Consider the following 22,638-nt stretch of genomic DNA (forward strand, 5'->3'; position numbering starts at 1 on the left):
TTTAGTGTTGGAGCTGGTAGAAGAGATTTTAGAAGTAATCAGAAAAATTTTCTTTTGTAACTCAGAATTTTCAATATTGAGTTTTTCATTTTTCAACATAAGCTCTAGATTTTCAGATTTCAAATGTTTATTTTTTAGAATCGTTTTTCTTGATTCTTCAAAAAGTTCCTGAAAAGCATTTTGAAGATCTTCAAAGGAGAAATCAAGGGATTCACTTACAGAGCTTTCTGCCATGAAGCACATGTTGGCGGTTTCAGCTTCATTATCACTTTACTCTTCACTTGTGGATAGTTCTGAATCATCCCATTGAGCATGCAAAGCCTTTTTTTGAAGAACTTCTTCTTTGGTTCCTCAGTTTTGGATTTTCTTTTGAGAAGAGGACAGTCACGTCTCAAGTGACCTGGCTTATTACACTGATAGCACATGGAATCTTCCTTAGAGTCTTTTCTTTCCTTGTGTTTATTTGGAAGCCAATTCTTTCTCATGAAGCGCTGAAATTTTCTGGTGAGTAGCGCAATTTCAGATTCTTTTTCTGAGTCCTCATTCTCAGAAAGAGCTGGGAAGGCTAGAGTTTTCTTTGTAGGTTGTTCGTCTTCCCTTCTTTTCTTCATATGGACTTCATAGACCATAAGATTGCCTATTAAGTCATCTAGGGTAAGTTTGGATAAATCTTGAGCTTCTTAAATAGCTGTAGTCTTTTTCTCCCAATCAGTTGTGAGAGATCTCAAGATTTTCTTCACCTTATCTGTCTGAGAATAGGTTTCTTCCAGCGATTTCAGGTCGTTGGTGATGTTGGTGAATCTAGTAAACATCTCTGTGATGGGTTCATCTTTGTTCATCTTAAACAACTCATATTTTCGAACCAGAGATGAGATTTTGGCTTCTTTTACTTTGTTGGTTCCTTCATGAATAACCTCTAAAGAATGCCAAATATCATAAGCAAATTCACAAACGGATATTCTGTTGAATTCATTCTGATCAATGGCACAATATAAGGCATTCATAGCCTTTGCATTTAGATTTGCCATTTTCTTTTCTTCATCAGACCATAAGTTATAGTCTGCAGATGGAGATGTGTATGGATGCTCAACAATTTTTTATACAACAAAATCTATGGACTTGAGAAATATAGTCATTCTACATTTCCAGTATCCATAGTTGGAGCCGTTGAAGAAAGGAGGACGAGATGCGTGTTGACCTTCAATATCACGAGCATAAGAGGTAGATGCCATTTGTGTTGGAAGACTTGTTATGTCGAAACCAGCAAACCTGCTCTGATACCAAATCAAATACCACTAGAGGGGGGGGTGAATAGTGAAATACTAAATAGATCGATAAATTAAAAATAGAATGCAATAAGGCACAACACATAAAACACAGAATTTATACTGGTTCGGTCAAAACCCTAACCTACATCCAGTCCCCAAGCAAACCACTTGAGCTTTCCACTATAACATCCGAGTTACCGGATAAATAGTACAACACCCTCTTCCTCAGAGGTCTTCTTCTCTCAACAGAGAAGCGGCACACCCTCTTTCACAGAGGTCTTCTTCTCTCAACAGGGAAGGACAACACCCTCTTTCACAGAGGTCTTCTTCTCTCAACAGAGAAGGACAACACCCTCTTTCTCAGAGGTCTACTTCTTTCAACAAAGAAGGAATACAGTGAATAACAAAAAGTTGCAATACTTCCTATAGAACCTTCAAAATGATATGAATGCACAAATGAAGGATTCTCAGAATGTTCTGTTCTTTTCACTCAGAAGATACTCTTTGTCAAAGAGTTATTCTTGACTTTTTCTCTTTCTTTTCTTTTTCTTTTTCAAGGCTCTGTTTCAAATATCGAATAGGAATTTTTCTCGTTGTAAGCTCATATGTCCATATGAAATGATTAATTTGATTGTGTTTGTATAGCCTTAGAAAAATAGTCGTTGCCTTTTTGAAATGATAGTATTTTTGGGATGTGAGATGTTAAGTCATTTCAAAAAACATCTTTATGGATTTTTTAAAAAGTCTTTTTTCCATAAAAGTAGTATTTGGGGTACACTAGTCGTTGTAATATTTTAGGTATGATATATTTTATGTAAAAAGTCTTTTTCTTATAATAGTACATTAAACGTTGGATGTGTAAGCCATCATGTAGTTTTGTCTTCATTCTAATTAATGATTTTGTAGTACTTAAGTATTTTATTTAGAAATTGTCACTTCTTTACTTAAATGCGTGTAAGTACAATAAATGCTTTGAGATCTTTATTTGTAAATAGTCATATCAAGAATTGCTTTATGATGTGCTATTTAATGTCTACAGAGAGAATGAAGACTTTAAGCAAGTCGACATTCTTGAGTGGGATTAAAATAGTTATTTCTAAAAAGATTTTTAGAGGAGGTATTAAATGTTTTACAAAGAGAATGATGACTTTAAGTAGGTCGACATTCTTGAGTTGTAAAAAGGTAACTAAAGTCTTTTCTAAACATATTATATTTGTTTTTCTTTGTCTAGCCGATTTCTATATTTTGTCTTTTTCTTACATACTTGAAATCATTTCTTTTTATTTCTTAGGAAGTCCGAGTCGGAACCCGAAACTTCAAACAGAAGATTAAAGGGGAAAACCTGAGTCGGAACCCGGATCTTCAAATTAAAAAATAAAAGGAAAACCCGAGTTTGAAAACTCGAATTTACAAAGCAACGATTGGTCCAACACGGTCATTGGATTTGAAAGGAAGTCTGAGACGAAACTCAAAACTTCAAATGAAAGATTAAAGGGGAAAACCTGAGTCAGAACCCAGATCTTTAAAATAAAAGATAAGAGGAAAACCCGAGTTTGAAAACTCGAATTTTGAAAGCAACGATCGGTCCAGATGCAAAAGGTGCTTGACCAAGTCAAGCCTGATCATATTCACCACTTGTCTGAAGTTGCATTCATTGATACTCGGTCGGTCCTAGACTCTCATTTCTTGACCAGTCTCTCAGATGAGACTAATTTCCGTTCTTCATGTCGAGAGAGATTTGATACTACATTTAGAGGTAGAAGGGATGGAAACACAGTGCATAGTGTCACAGTTGACACTCTTTTCTTTATAGAGCCTCATTGAGCGATACTTCATGTCCATTGATCTCATGGACGATGAAGGTTTTTCCAGGGATCCGTCTGGCTGGGGACGTCAAACTTAGTGCTTTATGGGAGACAACCCATATGTTGTATATTATTAGATTTGCTTAGAATTTGTAGAATTTTATTTTGTTCTTCCTTTTTCGTCTTATTCATGAGTTTTTCATGTTCTTTTTGTTTCATTCATGGTTTTCATGTCATGTCATGTCATGTCATTATATTCATAGAACTTGCATTTTTAATTCATGTCAGGTCATTCTACTCTTTTCCCTCATTTATTTCCTCTCATGTGCATTCACGTAGTTTCATATAAGCATGGGGTAGTGCCACTGGGACAGTGTCATTCAAGCATGGGGGAGGGTATAGTTTGCACACCTTGATATTTCTGTTTACGTTCTTGCACATGTTTACACATCTCTCATGAAAAGTAGATTTTTAAAGAAAGAGTTTGCACTTATATGAATGATATTTCAAATCTAATGTTTTTAGAGGATTTTTAAGCCCCACGAAAAAAAATTCTGACATAGATCTCAAAATTATGGTTGTTTATGCAAATTTCGAAGAAATGATGATAAATACATGTTAGAGTTTATTTTGAATCATAAATATGAATATGCACAGTTCTATTTTTGAAAAACTAAGCAAATGAACAAAAGCGTAAAAAAAGAGCATGCGTTAGGTTGTTTGGATAATTCCATAATCCTTAGTAGATGGAACTTAGATGTAAGTTGAAACTTTTAATTCAATTTCGAAAAGGAGAGTGGAAAACTTCGTGATCCTAAGTAGCTGAGAACAGATACAAGTTGAAATGTTTGACTCTCACGTTATAAAGGTGAATGAAGGATGACACTTTTATGTTTTAGTTGATATCTTTTGGTATGTATTGAAAAAGTATAGAAGATATTGACATTGCACAAGGCATAAAAGCAGACCACACGCAAGCTATAAAAGAAGAATGAAGGTGCAAAAAGAAAAAGCGTGAAAAGAAAAAAAAGAGAGAGAGAGAGAGAGAAAAGAGCTTAAAAAGAAAGAAAGAAAAGTTCAGTGCTAAGAAGTGTGATTGAGAAAACCTGTGGAGAAAACATATGAGTGAGGATAAGTAAACATTAATATGTTTTTATTGGATTTTCTAAGAATAAAACATAAATAATTGTGATATTTAGAAAAGTGAAAGAAATTATGTTTCTGTGGTGGTATATAAAAGACTCTAATTATGTTTTGATTTTGAAATAACAGGAAATATTTGTGAAAAGAAAGTCTTTAATTAGCTACTACTTGTGAAGATGTATAATATTTTGCATACATGACAGAGATGTTTGTGAGCAGCATCACTGCAAACCCTCACGAGACCTTACTCATCCACTGGGGTAACCCAGGGGTTGAAAGGGCTTGTTGTATGAGCTAAATGCAACCGTGATTCCTACGAAAGTCAGATAGGTGATAGTTTGATTTCTTGCATTTTTCTAGTTTGCTCGAGGACTAGCAAAACATAAGCATGGGGGTATTTGATCATGCATATATTTTAGGGTTATTTCATATAAAAAATATGCATGATTTCCTAAAAAAATGATTTAAAACCCAATTTTATGCTAGTTTTGAGTAAATAAGCTAAAAGGATTGAAAATTAGAAAATGCTTGAAAACATAGCTTTATTTTGCAATTTAGTTAATAAAATAATTTTGGTTTTCTTTATAGAAAAGAAGAAAAAAAATTATTAAATATATAGATTAGAATAGTTATATTTTTTTAGAAAAAAATAATCAAATGAGGTTTTTAGCAATTAAGTTTTTTTTAAAACAGTTTTTTATTTTTATTTTTGAAAATCAATAACAAACGGGTTTACACGGTTTGCTTTCTTTTGAAAAAACTGAAAACGGTTTGCTTTCTTTTGAAAAAACTGAAAAAAAAAATTTCAACAAACCGGTTCAAACCGGTTTGGGCTTTTTAAAACCCACGAATGAAAAAAATCAAAGGGTCTTTCACCCTGTACGCTTAAGCTGCCCTTTCCCCTCTTTTCCTCTCTTCTCTCTTTCCTAATCCTTCCCCTCCACCGTGTTTCTTACCTCTTTCTTCCTCTTCTCCCTAATTGTCTTCTCTTTTCCGGTGGAGGACAATCTCAATCCGGCGACGGTGTGCATGAGGTGGAGGCCATTCTTTCTTAATCCCTCTGGTAAGTCTGTAGATTATTCTTCTTCTTCTTTTTCTTCTTCAGATTCATCTTATTCTTCTTTCATTTCTGCAATTAGTTCTATTGAATAAAAATAAAAAGAAAAAATTTAGATCGAATGCTGTATTTGTTAATGCCCGATTTTTTTAAGATTCTTTGAGTTTTTCTATTTCTGCTAGTTTGATTTTCCTATTGCTCATTCCGTTGATTTCCTGTACAATCACTCATTGTTTTCACTTTGTTTCAGTCATCGCACAGATTTGCTGTATATTCATTTGATGTTTTCCTGTTTTACAGTTTTTAATTTCTGGTTTTACCGTGTTCCATAATTTCTGTGTTTATTTTAATTCATTAGTGGTTTTCTCTTCTATAGTTGCTACACCATTGCAAGTCATAATATGATTTTCTGTTTCATTGTGATTTTCATTTTCTGTTTCAATCGTGATTTTCATTTTTTGTTTCAATGTTGATTTCCATTTCCTATTTCAATATTTGATGCTGATTTTTGTTTGACGATTTCTGTTTGATGCCTCATCTAATTTGAAGTTCCTGTTTTTCATTCATTACATTCTTTTCTTTCTGCTAACTGCATTTCCATTTGTTCCTTCCCTTCTTCCTCTGCATACTTTGTTCTGTCATTCATTAGTTATGGTTCCTATTTTGATTCCATTTATTTTGATTTCCTACTATATATTTTTTTTCTAGTTTCTGTTTTGTTTCATTTAGTAGCTTCTTTGTTTCGAAATTCTCTGTTTTTTAGCATGCTTTAATTTCCTAATTTTGCTTGTTCTGATTTTTCTCTTTTTCTTTTATATCTTGTTTTTCCTGCTTTTACGTATTGTAATTTTTTTTATTTCCTGTTTCTTCATCTCATTTTCCAGCTTTCAAAATTCATTTCAACTCCTTGATTTCTTGTAATCTTGTGTTGCTTTACATTACGATTTCCATTTTTCTTTATTTTACAAGTCATTTCCCTGCTTTTCAAATTCTTGTTTGTCAAATAATTCATGTTTCCAATTCAATCATTTCCGGATTTCCTGCTTTAGTATATATTTCATATTAATTGTAATGTTTGTTTCTTTTTAATTCCTGATTTTTTACTGAATTAGATCTTAGTTACATTACAGTTAGTTCCTGTTTAACATTGATTCTCCAGTTTTCTGCAAAATTTTAATGTCCTCGTTTATATTCAGTTTTTCTCCATTTTTTATTCAGTAATTCCCTGTTTTTCACCTCCTGAATTCAATTTTTTTATTTTGCTAGGTTTCCTGTCTTTCATTACATGTATTCCATGCTTTTAATTTTTCCTTCATTTTCCTGTTTTTGTGAAGTAAAGTGTTAGTTAAGTAAACTGTTAGTTAAGTGCTTTGTAATTAGTCAGTTAGATTTCTTTCATATTTCTAGCATTTAATTAGTATTTTTTTTAGTATACGTGTTATTTCTATCTCTGGTACTGCTCGTGTTCATTTGATTTGTGCAGGATAGCACAGGAGTGGAGTTAAAGCGTATACGTAACATGAAGTATGAAGAGTAGAACTTCTTTTTTACTTTTCAGTTTAGAATTAGGAATTTGATTCTGGGTTTGTAAATATTGCACTTTACGTCCTCTGCGAAGGGTATTCATTTTTTGTAATAGTTAGTTGTTTTTACTTTTCTTGTACATTTTACATTTTAATAATTTGGCAATAAAGATTAGTTTAGATTTGTGTACTTGAATACGAAATATTCCCGTTTCATGAGTTCGACCCGGTCTCATCCACTAGTGAGAACTGTTTTTTATTATTTGATGTCTGGTTTTCACATGTTTTTCATTTAAAAATCTTTTCAAAATTACAACGATTTAAAAGAAGACATCACTTTCCACAAATATTTGTAAAGCAATAAATCTCCTTTCTAAAAACCGTGGTCACTCCTTTGGAAGGTGTTTTGAATTTCAAAAGATATTTCCAAATCTCAATAGGTAATTCCCTTCTACCTTGACTAGGCAATCAAAATTTAAATCTTTCTTTAAACACTCCACACGATTTTAGAAGATCTCAAACTTACCAAAATGGTTTGCATACCACAATTACTCAAATATCCTCTTTCTAAAAATCGATATACTCTAGATAATGAAATCAAACTATATCTAAACTAATTAAACCAATATTTAACTAATGTAAAGAAAGATTAGGAGTGGAAACATAACTTTCTAAAATGAAGAAAATAACATCTAATTCTAAACTTACCAAATGCTTCAAAAAACGTCTAAAACAGCCAAGGCCTAATGCAATGAACCTAGACACCCTAATGGACCTTCTAAATGCAAATGACTCTTACAAAAGAAGTCTAGAGCTCGACTGGAGCTCTAATGGCCAATATCCCCACTTGGGGAAGATGACTAAAAAAAATGGCTTTATCTAAACTAATTTAACTACTAAATAAATCAAATGATATGCTGGAACACAGACTATTGAACTTGCAACACAAAGAAACGAATGCTAAATTGAAACGATCATAAATTTTTTAACAATGACACAACACACGCTAACCAATTGACCTAACTCGAGAACCTAAGCTATGACCAACGACCCAAGATGAAAAACAATAATTTTCTGGACTTACTTGAACAAACTCAATGCTTAAACAAACACTATTGCTGACGAAATACAGAAATACTAAAATGCAGAAATAAGAAAATCGGCTAGACTAGTTCTAGCCGATTGAACTCTAACTACACGACTTTGCAAACACAAATCCCACAACGCATTTAAACTATCTCAAATTCAAATGTCGAATCAAATTATGCTGCGAATGACTAGAACAATTCTGATTAACACGTTTTTTCTGTAGAAAAATTCAGCACACATACCCGACAACACCAAGATCGACTATGATGAATCTAGTCGATTCTTGGGTTTTGATTCAAACAAGACCCAAACACAAATCCAACGACAACCTGGATCAAAACTAACTTTTAAAACATATTTTGCTGTTGAAATAGTACAAAAAACTAAAGATCACCAAAGACAAAAATTGGCTAGAACAAGTTCTAGCCGATTTTCACGTTTTGGGGATAAAACACTTAAACTAACAACTATAAAACCTCAAAATGCAAAATAAAATAGAATTAACGTGTTGGTCTCTGCACCAATGCTACACTACGGTTAAAACTACAAACCACACACAGCACACACAGAAAAATACAAAATAACACACATGCACACATGTTGGGTGTTAACTAGAAGAATGGGAAGAAGAAGACCTACCTCCAGGGCGATCCGACGATTGTGGGGAAGAAGAGAGCGAAAGATGGCCTTGGATTGGCGTCCCAGATTGTTCAATGATGCTGGAACGTCACCTTGATCATGGGTTTTGAAGTTGCACCATGTTGGAAATCCACTGAGGATGGGAAAGGAGCCGATTCGCGATCGGAGGGCTTAGAAAACCGGATGGAGGTAGGGCTGGTTCATCTTGTTGGAGTGTCTCATACTTCCACACAAGATAGATGTTTTCCACCTCTGCTACACCTGCAAAAACACAGCAAATCAAGATTAGATTCAGCAAGGAAGAAGAAGAAACAAAAGAAATGAAAAGGGAGATAAAGCAATGCTTGAATTTCAAGCAAAACTCGATCTTCAAGGCAAATGGTATGAGATGAGAGGTTGGAAGAGGGCTGGAGCAAGATTCACAAAGGGAGGCGTCAATCCCAAAGCCAAAAACGTGTATGGTTTGCTGAAAAAGATTATTTATACTTTTTGCCATTTTCAGAAAAAGGTTTAAATGAAAATATTTTATCCTGCGCCACTTTCTGAGGGGGTTTTCTAAAAATATTTTCTAAATGGGTATGGATATGCGTGTGGGTTGGATTTAGGCTTTCTAAAGGTTGATCCAAGGTCCAAAACAGCCTAATTGGGTCGGATATGGATCCAAGGTCCACCTCGAAATCCATGCCCGAACACTAAAATAGCCATAACTCTTTCATTTTAACTCTGATTTTTCTGAAATTCGAACCACAACCACTTGATATCAAAATACATCTAAACATGGGTTTTAAACCTTAAACTCACCACCAAATGCATGAATAAATAGCTAACATGATGTGCATTTCATGCATCATCAAATGCCTACATCCATTTTAACATGTTCCCTAATTTTGCAGAAATTTTCATTTTTATTTTTTAAATATTGTAATTAATTCAAGGGTTGTAATAATTCAAATAATGAGAATTTACTTTATGCTTAGTTTAGAATGAATGAGCATATTGACGATGCATGAAATGCACATCATTTTTATATAAAATTCATGCATTTTCACATGTTTTTGAGGTTTAGAACCCATGTATTGATGTATTTAGATACAAAGAGGTCATTGTTCAAATTTCACTCGAATTGAAGTTAAAATGAGGAAAACAATGCATTTTTAGGGTTTTGGACAAATTTTCAAGGTAGAAGGGATTCAAATCTGACCCAAGAGCTCAAATTTGGATCTTGGACTGGACCCAAACCTTACATATCCCCAAACCCACAGTATTCAAAGTGTTTTCTATGAATATTTTCTGAAAACCACCTCTTTCAAATGTATTTTAGTAGCTAATTGTAAATAACAATCAATTTAACCTTTAATTAGAACTAACTTTTATTTTAAGAGGCTTTTAGAATTAGGTTTAACTTAGGGAGTATAAATAGTGTAAAAAAATCTAGGGTTGACATTTTTGGAGTGTTTGGAGTTGACGCCCAACCTTTCTCTCTCCTCCTTTCTTCTCTTCCCCTCTCTCTCTCTCTCTCTTCTTCTCTCTCACACGCCCTCCTTTGTGTGTCTTCTTCCTTTTGTTTCTTTTCTTTCTTCTTCACTCTTTGCTGTGTTTTCCTTATTGTTTGGGCTGTGTTTTTGCAGGTGTTGCAGATTTAAGGAGTTCTCCGTCGGTGTGTGTGAACACCCCAAATTTTCAAAAAATTTAAAATTTCCCTTTTTGCCCCTATTCCCCACCTTCTGAGCAATTAGGTTAATTTCTATTCATTTCTCGGATTCATTTCCTTGTTAAAGATTTGAAATCCAATTTCAGCTTCCATATTTGACCTAATCTCGGATCCATAATTTGATATCCGAATCCAATTATGAGTCCGGATCTTCTATTTTCAAAAAATCAAAAATCAATTCCCAGTATTGGCTAAGGTATTTTATCTAGATCCAATCTCAAATCGAGATCCAAACTCGATATTTGCCCAAAACCTTGAATCCAGATCCATTTTGAAACTCAAATTTTAAAAATTAAACTCTGTTATTTCAAAAACTCTCTTTTTGTAAAATCCTCAAGATTTCAAATTTAATATTTTTGCAAGGCTTTCAAAAACCTTATCTGGATCCCATCTTTTAAATCCCTCTTAAATCTCTCGTGTTTTTAGGTTTTTCTCTCAAAAACATAAAAAGAGAAATTTTTTAGAAAAGTAGCTTTTACCCTTCCTTTTTGAAAAAACCTTGTAAAGGAGCCTTCTTTTTTAAAATGTTTAAAATACAAAGGACCACTATTGAAAAATTTGTAACGGTCTCCCCCGTTATAAACCAATGCAGGGGGAGACCTTGAGGATCTATCAGGGATCTCTCATCTCACACATCCCTCTCATCGATCTCTCCCCATCTCTCGTATCCCCCCTCTTCTCCCTCTTTCCCTTTTCCTTTCCCTCTTCCTCTCTTCTTCATCTTCTTCTCTTTCCCTTTCCCTCTTGTTTTACTCCTCTTGATCGACTAAAGAAGATTAGTCCAGTAGCAGTAGCATACAGAGCCACAATGAGTAATTTTTCTATTTCCCTTTCTCTCTATTTCTCTTTTCTTTTCCTCTTACTCTTTTTTCTCTCCTTTCTATTTTTCACGATTGCTCTTGTTTGTTCCACTGTTTAATGGCAAGCATCTTTTGTAAAATCGATCTGCATATAGCAACATCGACCTACATGTTGCAATATCATCAGAATGCTTATATTCCAACATTTTTCTTTGCAATTTGAATTCAGCTTCATCATGTTTTGCTTTCATTTCCTTCTATTCTGTAGGTTTTTGCATTTTCTACAATACGTTCTTTGTTTAACATCTCACTTATTTCTGCATCACCTGTGTATAATTTCCAGCATACTTCAATTTTATACATCATATTTTACTTCTTAGCATCATAGCATCCGGTTCCAATTTATATTTTCACCAACACCTTTGTTTATTGTATCATTCATGTTTGATATTTTCATTATCTTCACTGACATTTCATAATTCAATTACCATCCCATACCTGCATTTTATTAACTTTCTGCATATTCGGGCACTTTATCATAGCATCCATTCTGTCTTCTGCATCCCTGTTGCTTTGTGATTTCATATATCCTGCATTTGAATATTCACTGCACCTGATTCTCTACACATCAGCATTTGTAGCGTCGACTCTTGCTGCTCTTCTGCGATATGTTTTGTCGCAGAGGATCTGGGTGATCTTCAGCAGTGCAGTCAGTTACATTATCATATAATCTAACATCTCATTTGATCATAAGCATCTTTGTTTTGAATCCTCTATATATGCACATAACTTTCTGTTGTAATTTCAAATTTGTGCATCATTCTTCACCGGATCAGCTTGACATAGATGCTTCTGTATTCAATCTTTATCAACACTTCAAAGCAACATCTGTCACTTTAGTTTGTTGCATCAGACACGCTACAGTATCACTGCATTGTGTTCATCCATTTGCATACTAGTCACTATTACAACATCTTCTCACCTTCAATTGAATCATCTTCATCGCATCCCCTGCTTTAAAATGTACATCGGTGTTCCATACATTTTTCCATTTATTGTGAATGAAGCAAAAGCTGGCCAATCTAAGTATATTATTAGAAATGGAAAAAATATATGGGATTTCATAAATGTTGATAATGTTGCCCATATCTGTGCTAAACAAGCTCCGAGTTCTGACACAACTCATGTGTCTGGAAAGGCCATTGTCATAACCAATGATGAACCAATGAGAATCTGGCAATTCGTTGTTCTTGTATTAGAAGGCCTAGGTTGCGAGAGGCCCAACAACATACCTCCTACTTTGCTGCCCTATTTGTGTGCAAAAGCTGCATGCTCATTTCAAAAGAATCTCGATGGAAAATCGAAGATGGTCCAGTCATATGATGTATTTCTAGCTGATCCTCATATTGCAACATCTGGGCTAATGGGTAGTGTTATTAGTACATCTTTTGGTGGTTGCACTACAATAATACTTGCAAAGGAAATGCAGACATCTGGAGACTTTGGTTTGCTTGCTGAAAGGAGGAACTCTCTTTTATCGGCTGACATATTTGCATCATTTTCCTGTACAATTCAGTATGGAAATTTACAAAAGTTATTCATGTACCTTACCCGACTCTGTGCTCATCTGGAAATCCCTTCTGGTTTATCATTCCTTAGAGGTGTTATTCATCTATTACATAAAGAAACAAGTAGATCTGGGAGCAATTTGTGTTGTCTCCCCTGCATTTGCATTGTCGCACAAGCCTGGTCTTCATTTTAATGTTCATGTGCATCGATTGATATAATGTTGTTCAATAATCCTCTATACATTTTCTCATTCATTGCCATATCAATCTTCATATTGCATTATGAATTTTGCATCAACATCCAGTCGTGCATTCATTTCATTTCACTTCATGCATCCTATCACATCATTACATACCCATTTCATGTTTACTTCATCTTTTTTTTTTACACACTATCACCTCACTCACTACAGCATTTCCATTCAACGCATCTCTCTCTTCAGCATTTGTGTTAATTGAACTGTTGTATCTACCATATTTCATGACTGATAAACATTAAGCACTAGCCTCTTGCTAATTTTTCAATTATAGCAATGTTTATGTTTTACTTTATAGCATAGTTAGGCATTTTGTTATAATTCTTCCAAGAGGCTATGCATCACCCCCTTTGTTCATCGATTTTCTTTCCTGTTCAGCATCTCATTACAGTAGTTCAGTAAAACATTTCTTACATGTTCACCAGTATTCCATCAAATCTGTCTTGCATTCCTTGTTGATATACTTACTCAAAAGGCATTGACCTCTCTTAGGAATCTAGAAGCTCTAGTTTGGGGAAAAGAGCAGTACAATGATGGTTTCTTCCATGCTCTAGTCGATTGTCCCACTTTGAGCAAGTTGGATATCACCAAATCCAATCTAGCTAATGGTAAGTTCAGAAATACCTGTCTATTGTGACAGGCCACACCATCTTAGCATGACAAGATGCCATGTAAACCATGTTTCAGCAAGGTGTCCTTAGCCTGAATCTCTGTCCTTGAATCATACCAACACATTCTCTCATGCTCACATAGGAAATCATACCACTTCATTTAAATTTAGTCTTGGGCAGGCAACACGTATGTCATATGTAATAAGCCATCCTCATGAACTCTCTATTTCCCTTGCTTCGGCCACAACATATGTTCATAATATTGCCACAGGTTGCAACTCATTGTTACCTATGCACTCCAAAAGCTAGCTCAACCTCTTTCATGATATCAAGACAATATCTGTCACAAAGATTAGGTGCATCATGTAGTAGTGTAAATATTTTGTAACAACATATCATCCCAAGTATTACATCTCAGGGAACTTTTGATAGAGTGCCTCTATTGAACTTTGCAGTCTTTACACAACATGAGTTTGATGATAACAAAATATCTCTTCCACCTGAAACAAGTAGCTGAATATACATATTCAGCACTACCTCTCATCCATACTTTTCCATATTCTGTTTTGAATTCAGCACAACATTCACATTCTTGGCATAATCTGCATATTATATAGCATCTTTCATTATATTACATCACTATTATACTGCAGCACATGCATCCATTACTACCCCACTTCTTCCACCTGCATAGCACTCCACTCTGCACCATTCCATTTTTTTTACATCTCACCATTGCACTTGCACTTCTGCACTTGTATACAACATCTGCATTTTCCTTTCTCATGTTCACTACACACCATACTTGCTCTGTATACCTGCACATTTTACACAACAACCTCCAGCTGGTCTGATGCACTTAACCTGTGAAATTAGTTTGCAATATACAATTTTAAAATCAGTTTACTATGTAAAATCAAGCTGAGGAAACCACTGAGAGTTTCACCTAGTGAAGTTGGATATTAAAGGCAATTTATGAAATCGATCTGCATAACCCTCTGCATCTATTTAGTCTGGTTGGATCTGTGTTCATAGTATATCCCTTGATTTCTCACAGTATATTACTTGCTTCTTTACAACACATCCCCTGACCTTTACAATAGATTATGTGATTTCCTGCAACACATCATCTAATTTTCATAGCATAACATTTGAGTCCATACAATAGATCATCTAATTTTTGCAGTGTATCATTTGATTTCATTGCAAGATTATCTATAGCATGTCATTTAGATCCCTCACATGTACTTTAAGCAATGCATTCTCATATGCATATCAATAGCACATGTGCACTTGTATGACAGTCACCTGCATATTACTCATTGCATTTTAGCCCCTATATTGCATTAAGTTGTATATTAGCATATGCAATTTTTTATATGCATCACCCCATTCTTCATAAATATTCAGTCTAGTTAGGCATTGGCACTTCATTCTATATGTGCATTCGGTCTAGTTAGGCATTTGCACTTCATTCTATATGTATATTCAGTCTAGTTAGGCATTTGCACTTCATTCTATATGTGCATTTATTCTACTTAGGCATTGTCACTTCATTCTATATGGGCATTCATGTCCAGTTAGGCATTGACACATGTAAATGCACTTCCTCTTAGCATAGACACTTGCATATGCATTTCTTCATTTAGCATAAGCATAACACTTAAGCATATGCATATGCATTTTCTTCATTTGCATAAGCATGACATTTAGGCATATGTATATGCATTCATCATTAGCATAAGCATAGCACTTAGGCATATGCATATGCATTTCTTCATTAGCATATACATTGCACTTAGGCATTGCATATGCATTTCTTCATTAGCATAAGCATTGCATTTAGGCAAATGCATATGCATTTCATTCATGCATTAAGCATTGTATCTTCATTAAATATATACATTTTCATAATAGCTCAGGCATAACCATATGCATATTAGCTTTAACATGGTATTTTCCCATTTTTTTCTATATTTGTCATTTCTTTTGCTATTATCTCGTGTTTGCAGGAAAAATAGGAATTTTAATATTTTAAATTTAAGACTGTAATAATTCTAGATTAATTAGAATTTCTATTTTTCTGTTTAGAATAGAATGTATGAGCATATAGTTGCAATTTTAAATCATCATAATTGCTTATGGCATTTCATTTTATTTTATTTCTTTAAAAAGCACTATGGGATAACATGAATGGCACATGCACCATTCTAATAAAAGGTAATTAATCCTAAGTAAATGATTCACATTTATGACCATAGTTAGAGTGTAAACAATAGTTAGAATTTTTATCTTTTATGGAATAAAATTTGACCTACACTTCAGGTCCTTTATGAAAATCATCATGTTTTTCAAAAATATCTTTTCTTCTTTTATCAGAATTCAAAGTAAAGATTAAATCAAGATATATTTGTGGTCATAATCATGGATATATTAAAATTTAATCTTGCCTTAAGTTCTATAAAAACACAAAAATTAATTTTATTCTTTCTTAGAATTTAAATGAAGATTAAATTAAAATATATTTGTTGTTACGACAATGAAGCCGTACATGATACTTCAAGTACAAGGTTTTGATGATGAACAAGTGAATCAACTGCATTTCAGCTAAGGCAATAAAGAAAGATGACAAGAATTGAAGAATTCAATGAAGAATCTTTGAAGACTAGTGTGCAAATGTAAAATTCATTAAAGGCCTTAGATTCTTATAAGAGTCTTACTTAGAGTGCATATTTCGGTTGTATTTCACCTAAAAAGTCTTTAGAAAAACTTTTCTAAAAGAACCCTTCATGAAAATCTTTTTATAAAACTCTTTATTTAATTTTTCGTGTTTGTTAGTCGACCAATCGACTTACCAGTCGACTAATTCTTTCGCGCCAAATTTTCTAAGCAAAATGTCATTTTTGTCAAATTAGTCGACCGAAGGTTTTATCAGTCGACCAGACAGAATGTCTGTTTTCTAGAAACTTTAGCAGCAATCAACTAATGATTTTATCAGTCGACCGGACTAAACATGTATTTTCAGAAATATTTAACAGCTGTCGACTAAAAGATTTTTTAGTCTACTGATGATATTATCAGTCGACTAACTTTTTCTCTAGTCGACTAAGTTTCAAAACTTCAGATTTTCAAACGGCTTGATAAACACATTAGTCGACCGACGATAACTGTCAGTCTACTAATAGTTAAATATCAATCGACTAACTACTGTTCCAGTCGACTAATTTTGTCATTTTCCCTGAAACTTTTAAAAGGCGTGTCTTTTCATTTTTCAAATGTTTTGATCGTTCAAAATGGATTGTTTTGACACCCTTTTATACCCTCAATGTATGGACTCTTTCAACTATAAATATGAGTACATTCTACACTCAAAAGCAATGCAATCCAATCGAATTACATTGAATTACTCTTTGCTTTTCACTCATATTCATTTTCTCACTCACTTGATATTTTTCACTTCAGCTTTGCACTCAAATTCCTTTGAGAGACAGTGAATTTATGAGTAGAGTATTTCAACGACCTCAAAAGCCAATTCCATCTTATTTGCATTCATAAGAAGGGCTCATAAGTTGTTACTTATTTCATTTTTCTGTAAAAGGAAGGACTCCTTGGTTTAAAGGAGTTGTTTGCTTTCAGTAGGTGTGTTACTGAAAGTGGGACCGGATTTGGTCTGTATGATCTTGTAGTTACACAAGGTTGATAGTGAAAATCTCAAGTGAGTTTTGCTTGGAGACTGGATGTAGGTCGGGAAAGACCGAACCAGGATAAATTCTTGTGTTCTTTGTGTGATTGCTTTGTGAATTTCATAATTCGTCAAAATTCCGAAGACGATATTTAAAAGCAATATTCACCCCCCCTCTAGTGCTCGTTGTCTCGATCCTACTGCACTTTCATTTGATATCAGAGCAGGTTAGCTATATTTTGATCTTACCATCATCTAGCATGGCAATAACATCATCTCAGCACAAAGAAGGATGCTCCTTTGTTCGTCCTCCTCTCTTCGATGGAACAAACTATGTATACTGAAAAGTGAGAATGACAATATTCTTACAATCCATGGATCTCGAAATTTGGAGAGTTGTTTCAGAAAATTACCAAATGCCATCAACTGATTTTAGTCAATGGACCGATGAAAAAAAGAAGACTGCTTCACTTAATTCCAAAGTTATGAATGTTTTGTATTGTGTTGTTGACAAGGTAGAGTCAATCGCATCTCTCAATGCTCTATAGCAAATGAAATCTGGCATACTCTTCTCGTGACTCACGAAGGTACGTCAAAGGTAAAGGAATCTAAAATTGCTTTAGTTCATAAATTTGAATTGTTTAAAATGAAACAAAATGAATCTATATCGGACATGGTAACTAGAATGACCAATATTACTAACACTCTAAAATCCCTTGGAAAAGTATATTCACAAGTGGATTTTGTTAGAAAAATTTTAATGTGTTTAACTCCTGAATGGGAGAGAAAAACCACAGCTATAGAGGAAGCAAATGATTTAAACACTCTCACTCTTGAAGATTTGGTTGGTAACTTAATGGCATATGAAGTCCAACTTCAAGACAGACAAGAAGAAGAACCCAAGAAGAAATCTCTTGCTTTTAAGGCTACTTCTGACTCTGAAAATTCAGAAGAAGATGAAGATGAAGATATTGCCCTCATTACAAGGCAATTCAAAAGATTCATCAAAAAGGAAGATTTCAAAGAAAGGTAAAGAAAGCAGATTCTTCCAATCCAAATAAAGTCAAGTGCTTTAACTGCAAAAATGCAGAACACATCAAGAAAGATTGTCCTCTTCTCAAGAAAAAGGACCAATTCAAGAAGAAAAAGGCATTTCAAGCATGTTGGGATGATAGTGACTCCTCCTCTGATGAAGCATCAAATGAAGAAGTCGCCAACATGTGCTTTGTAGCACAAGAAGACTTGATAAGTCAATTTGAGTATGATGATTTATTAGAAGCATTCAATGATTTATATGCTAAATTTAAGAGTCTAAGTTCTAAAAAAAGAGAGTTAAAAACTGAAAATTCAACTCTTGACTCTCAAAACAAAGTGTTACTTCAAGAGATAGAAGATCTCAAGAAGGAAAACCCTTGTCAAGCATTTGAGATAATAGAAATTGGAATTAGAACCAATCTCTTACAAAAAGAAATAACTAGTCTACAAGAAAAATCAAATGATCTTCTTTCTATACTGACCAAATTTACAAATGAACAAGAGAATCTAGAAAGACTTCTTGGTTCTCAAAGATGCTCGGTTAATAAAACCAGATTAAGATATGACTTCTTTGATACTCAAAATAGACCAAACTATGTGGTGAAGAATCAAAGACAATATTCTAAACCGTTTGTTCAAAGAACTAAATTTTCTAGTTATAATAGAAATGCATTTAATCATGGAACTTATAATGCTTATAAGCCTAGACATGATTACTCTAGAAATGCTAAATCTTTTTATCAAAGGAAACCAAAATCCAAATGGATATGGGTTCCTAAGACTAACTCTCATGGACCCAAAAATAGAAAGGAGTCAAATGCTTTGTCTTCTAATTTTGTTGTAGGTACACAAAATAAGGAGCAAATGGATATTGGACAGCGGTTGTTCCAAACATATGACTGAAAGGCCAGAGTTATTTTCCACCCTCCAAAGTAAGGATGGAGGAACCGTCACCTTTGGTGACAATAACAAGGGAAACGTAATCGGTATCGGTAACATTGGTAATCCAAAATTTTCCTTGATAGAAAATGTTCTTTTAGTAGATGGTTTAATGCATAATTTATTATCCATTAGTCAATTATGTGATAAAGGTTTTCTTGTTTCTTTTGAACATGATTTATGCTTAATTTCTGATTTTCAATCTAAAAAGATTATTTTTAAAGGTAAAAGAAGGAACAATGTGTATGAACTTTATCTAGATGAGTTACCCACTTTTAATGAAAAATGTCTTATTGTTTCAAATGAAATTCAATGGTTATGGCACAAGAGACTTGGACATGTTAACTTTAAAATTATTTTCAAGTTATCCAAGAATGATCTTGTTAGAGGCCTACCTATAATACCATATAAAAAGGATCATTTATGTGATGCTTGCCAAATAGGTAAACAAATCAAGAGTTCTTTTAAAGCAAAAGATATAGTTTCAACAAAATGTCTTCTTGAACTTTTACATTTAGATCTGTTTGGACCATCTAGAATTCGAAGTTTGAATGGTAGCAAGTATGCTTTTGTTATAGTAGATGATTATTCTCGATTTACATGGGTGATTTTTCTAAAAAGCAAAAATGATGCTTTTTTCTGAGATTTCCAAACTTTGTAGAAGAATTACAAATGAAAAATCTACATCTATTATTAAAATTCGTAATGATCATGGTGGTGAATTTGAAAATGAATCTTTTCTAAAGTATTGTGATTTACATGGTATATCTCACAACTTTGCTTTTCCTAGAGCAGCTCCACAAAATGGAGTTGTTGAAAGAAAGAATAGAACTTTGCAAGAATGTGCTAGAACCATGCTTCAAGATAAAGATTTACCAAAATACTTTTGGGCTGAAGCAATAAATACAACATGTTATATTTTAAACCGTGTTCTTATTCGACCAATCTTACATAAAACATGTTTTGAATTGTATTATAATAGTATACCAAAGATCTCATATTTCAAAATTTTTGGTAGTAAATGCTTCTTGTTAAATACCAAAGATAATCTTGATAAGTTTGATTCAAAATCAGATGAATCAATATTTCTTGAATATTCTTCTAGAAGTAAATCTTATCGTGTTTTTAATAAAAGAACATCTTGTATTGAAGAATCTTTACATGTTGCATTTGATGAGAATTGTGAGCAGGTTATACCTCTAAGCGAAGGAGAAGAAGTCATACTTCAAGAAGAACCTTTGATAGAGAGTACTTCTCAAAAAAATATTCCTCTTCAACCGGTTTGGAAAGAAGTTCCTAATCATCCACATGAAGAAGTTATTGGAGAAATAAAGAGTGGTGTCCAAACTAGAAGGCAATTGCAATATATTGCAAATATTGCTTTCATATCTAAAATAGAACCAAAGAATATCAATGAGGCTTATAATGATGAATTTTGGCTTTGGGCCATGTCTGAAGAACTTAACCAATTTACTAGGAATGATGTATGAGATCTAGTTGATAGACCAAAGGATCATCCAGTAATTGGAAAAAGATGGGTCTTCCGAAATAAGCTGGACAAAAATGGCAAAGTCATTCGAAACAATGCAAGACTAGTAGCACAAGACTATAATCAAGAAGAATGCATAGATTTTTATGAAACCTATGCACCAGTGGCTCGATTGGAGTCAATTCGACTGATGCTTGCTTTTTCTAGTTACATGAATTTTAAATTATATCAAATTGATGTTAAGAGTGCATTCTTAAATAGACACATCAATGAAGAAGTTTATGTAGAGCAACCTCCAGGCTTTGAAAATGAAAATTATTCAAAAAAAGTCTACAAATTAAAAAGAGCTTTGTACGGACTTAAACAAGTACAAAAAACATGGTATGAAAGACTACAAAATTTTCTAGAACAATCTGGTTTTTCCATTGGTCGAGTAGACTCTACTTTATTTATTAAAAATCTTAATTCAGATATTCTTATTGTGCAAATTTATATTGATGACATAATATTTGGTTCTACTAATGACTCTCTTTGTAAAGAATTTGCTAAAGCTATGCAGGAAGAGTTTGAAATGAGCTTGATGGGTGAATTAAACTACTTCCTTGGACTTCAAATAAAGCAAACTGAAGAAGGAATCTTCATCAACCAGGGTAAGTATACAAAAGAACTTATCAAGAGATTTGGGATGGACTCATCGAAATCAAGAAGAAATCCTATGAGCACAACTACTTCTCTTGATAAAGATGAAAATGGTAAAAATGTAGATACTAAGCTCTACAGAGGTATGATCGGATCTCTATTATACTTAATTGCTAGTTGACCTGATATAATGTTTAGTGTTTGTATGTGTGCTAGATTTCAAGCTAATCCAAAGGAATCTCATTTAACTGCAGTAAAACAAATTCTTCGTTACTTGAAAGATACTTCAGATTTTGGTTTGATTTACCCAAAATCATCTTCCTTTGATTTAGTTTCATATAGTGATGCAGATTTTGCAGGAAGTAAATCTGATCGCAAGAGTACTAGTGGAACTTGTCATTTCTTAAGAAATTTCTTAGTCTCTTGGTTTAGTAAAAAGCAAAATTCAGTGTCACTCTCAACAACTGAAGCAGAATATATAGCGGCTAGTTTAGCGTGTTCACAAGTACTATGGATGAAACAAACCTTAAAAGATTTTGGTTTGAATTACTCCACAACAACTATTTATTGTGATAACACTAGTGCTATAAATCTTTCGAAAAATCCTGTTCAGCACTCAAGGACTAATCATATTGAAGTTAGACATAATTTCTTACGAGATCATGTGTTAAAAGGAGACATTTCGTTAAATTTTATATCCATTAATGAACAACATGCTGATATCTTCACTAAATCACTTAAAAATGAAGATTTTATGAGAATTAGGAGAGAACTAGGTATTTGCGCATTTTTAGATTTATAAATTTGCTTTTAAAAAATGCTATTTTTGAAAAAAATCTCAAAATCGCACTTTATTAGTTGACTGATAAATTTCTAGTCGACTGATGTTTAAAAAAAAATTTACTGAAGAAATCACACCTTATTAGTCGACCGATAAAATTCTAGTCGACTGATGTTTTTTTTTTAAATTTCAACTGAAGGGACCCGATACCCCTTAGATTTTTTTTTGCAATCGTTTTTTAACACCTGTTTTTTTACGCACCGTTTTGTTTTTATGCCCGTATGTTTTCCCCTTTTCATAAACGAAACTCTCTCTCTCTCCTCTATCTCTTCTGAAAACCCCTCGGAGTGCCGGACAAACTCCTCCTCACCGAAATCCTCTTGCCGTGATAGGATGCCTCTTCAGCCAACGATGTTTGCGTCAGCCTCTTCTCACCTGCCGACACCGAAACCCTCCTGTCGCAACTAAGGAGTTTCTACTGCAACTCCTAACGACATCCATGATAGCGTTGAAAAGCCAAACGACATCTATTGTTTCTCAGCCTCCTCTTCTCTGAGACTCGTCCTTTTCTGTAGCAGCCAACTCCTCTACAGCGTCTCTAC

Source organism: Nuphar pumila, chromosome 4, assembly GCF_984573655.1.
Source record: "Nuphar pumila chromosome 4, dmNupPumi1.hap1.1, whole genome shotgun sequence".
In the NCBI taxonomy this organism is placed as follows: domain Eukaryota; kingdom Viridiplantae; phylum Streptophyta; class Magnoliopsida; order Nymphaeales; family Nymphaeaceae; genus Nuphar; species Nuphar pumila.